This window comes from Bombus impatiens, unplaced genomic scaffold (genome assembly GCF_000188095.3).
Source record: "Bombus impatiens unplaced genomic scaffold, BIMP_2.2 scf_0633, whole genome shotgun sequence".
Classification (NCBI taxonomy): domain Eukaryota; kingdom Metazoa; phylum Arthropoda; class Insecta; order Hymenoptera; family Apidae; genus Bombus; species Bombus impatiens.
This window is the reverse complement of record NT_177052.1, coordinates 827716-831098: the sequence shown is the minus strand read 5'-3', so window position 1 is coordinate 831098 and position 3383 is coordinate 827716.

Here is a 3383-nt window from a genome sequence, read left to right as displayed (position 1 = left end):
AGGACCTTGTGTCCCGATGTATACCAAGAGGGCGGCCTGAAAAAAAGCATTATGTGAAACCCCCTGTGGAATTACTAGGGAAAGACGGAGGGAGCGAAAATAAAGAACAGAGACGGTGAGATACTGGCAGAGGGGTGATGGACGCGGAAGATCGTAAGTACATGCGGCTATAGGTCGTAATAAACGAACACGAAGTCGATATGAAGGGAACTTTCTTTCGACGCTCATGTTTTTCGGTCGTCGTCGTCGTTCGTATCCTGTTACGTCTGCAAAGGAAGTTGCGTAAAAGTTACGTAACGTTACATGGGTTGGTTCACTGCAAAGAGATCCCGCGGAGATTTAAGGTGGCATGGACGTAGATACGCATGGTGTTATATTATGAGGCCGCGTGTTTTTCGTTATCGAATAAGCGAATATTTATCGACGCTTGCATTTTATGACTGTTTATATTGTATGCATTTTACTCCGGGCGGTAAACTGACAATATTTGCAAATATTTTGCCCCTCGTGTATTTCGAATAAACACACCAGCGTTTTTTAAGTAATATTTATCGAGGAAAATACATCAAGTACCGTATACAGGTGTATTGAGGAGCACCGCGGTTTTTGTAATTACCGAAATGAGAATAAGGATGATAAATACACGGTAAAATGACGATTTTTGAGCCGTGTAATTATTATTTGTGATATACGAGGTATCGTTGAAGTAGATTTATAATGTATTGCCACGATATTGGTTAAATAAAAGCTGAAAATCTGACGATGTTAATATTGAAACATTTCATGATGTCAGATTTTGAAAAATTCAATTTGCTGCTTTTTCTGTATACGTATATACTCTGCCGGTTATAAATATTTGATACAGTTATTCCTTACAGTTATTTGAAAAGTCTAACAAATTTTACTTTATTTATTATTTTACGTTATAAAATACGTATGTTGCAAATGAGACAACAGATTTATAACAAAATATGAAACGCGAAAATACAAGCAGCGAAAAACATTCAATTTGTACGAAACATCAACAAATTTCTCTAGCACTATTAAACTAATATTATTATTTTTCAATAAATTCAATGAAATTTTATAAGTCATAGGTCATAAATTACCAGCACTGATAAATTTTTTTGTATGATAGTAACAAATAAATTTTTATAAACAAATTTCTCAAACCACAGATCATTTGATTATTCTATTCGTCGTAAGATTACAAAAATACATACAGTACTCATTATCAATATTTAAATCGTGAAACTAAACAACACTATTTACATTCCATTTCTGTAATTGTATGTATAAAAATACATATGAATTTGCACAAACATCATAGTTTAATTATAAAGGAAAAGTCTATAATTTGCAATTTGTAACTTGTCAATTTACTGATATTATTAGTTGGTAAATTATTGTGCAAAAAGGTCCAGATTAACAATGTAAATATTTTATCCTTCTCCACTCCTATGCATAATATATAGATACTTCGTAAAAATTTCCTAACCTTCCTTCGGATATAACAACGCATTAATTTGTTAACCAAATTTATCAATAAGGAAAATAAGGCTCAAAAATCAGAATCAAATGTCATTTTTACAATTTACAGTTTACTTCATTGAAAAACGTATGTTCGAAATTGTGTCACCATCGCGAAAACTTTGTTCATTTAACAAATTTTGTGAATTAGACATTAAATAAGTATAACTAACTGTAACTCCTTTTAATTCATAAATAAATATGCCAACTACGACGAAGCGAAGAAATCGAATATGCGACAGTTAAAGGGTATCTAAGGGAATGCTCAAGAGGAATTTCGGTAGGTGAAGACGTCAAAGAAGATAGTCTAACAAGTAGTATTGATAATAGAGTTCTGTTACGTTTCGTTTCCCACCGAACTTTCTCCTTGATATTCTAATGCCTCCCCCGACTTCCTTCAACCCTCACATATTCACCGTTCAACTCTCAATGTACTTTCCCATATATATCCATTTATAGATTAAAATGAGTCACCCCTACGCATGCAAAACTATAAATCTCCTGTCTACTATATTGCGCGTTCCTTTGTAGAGTAATGAATTCATATAACATATCAGTTGTAAAAGTGGTGCGAAATACCTTCATATTTTTCTTGAGAAACTTGTTTATTACATGCATTTGTTTGGATTTTTTCATTCTGATAAGCATTCGTAAAGGTTAGGACTTTATGATAGCCATTCAAATCAATTTTAAAGCGTTGTACCAAATAAAAGTTCCAGTCAGGTTAAGTTTCATAATTGTCATATTACGCAATTTTGTTCTTATCTGCATATGATAACCATAAACGACGAAAAAAATGCATGTTTCAAAGACTATTTTCATTTATCGATTGTATATGATAAATAAAATAATATAGATATGACACATGCACACTAAAAAGAAGATGAACCGATTTACAGTATCGATGTGCAATACTTACAGTTTTTCCTTGATACGTACTCTAGTTGTGGTTTCTTCTTCACACGCATTCTTTAGTTACAATTTCTTTTTCACACGTACTTTAGTTTCAGCTTCTTTTTACACGCACTTTCTTTCGAGTCACATTTAAATAAGGTTACATTCAGAATAAAAAACAAACTGCACTTAGAGCGAATGTAAGGGCAGACCTAAACTGCCCCCTGGCGGCGTTCTCGCAAACTACTGCGCATTCTTTTAGCGCATTACATACATACATTTTTGTCACCATGTCAGTTTATGTAAAAATGGCGCGAAGGAAGTGTCGAAAGTGTCGAAGTGTTGCAAATCGCAAGGAATATACACGGATCTTAGCACGCGACAGCGAAGAGTTTATGTACGCTGGAGGCTGCGTCTAAGAAGCAACAACTTTACATCCGTGAAAATACAGATCAACTACGGGTCATCCTTTAAATCTATCTGTAAGTAGCTTGAACGATCCTGTTACTGCAATAATGGCGACAGGTCGTATGGCGAAACGTATCAAGTTTCCACCATGATGATTTGTCGAGATTCTCGGAGTAACGACCAAGTTGGAAAGTATAGTCGACGGTCGAACGACTAACAAGAATAACGTTTTACGGAAACTTACACGGAAGTGATCGGGACCTTTGCACGATTACGTTCGTCGAAGTGTTCGACTCAAGGAACTCCGCGAGAGGAAAAATTGAATGGCCATCGCTACCCTTGTATAGAGTTTCCCGATAAAAGAGCGAGAGTGACGAAGAAAGGGAACGAAAAAGAAAAAGAAAGAACGACAGGGATGAGGGAGTGAGAGAGTACAGCGACACGCATTTCCGCGGCGGGGGAGGGGGAAGGAGCAATGCCGTGACGGGGGTTAAACCTAAGGTACGATACACACGAGGCAAAGTCGCGGCGCGCCGCGCAGTCTCGACTCC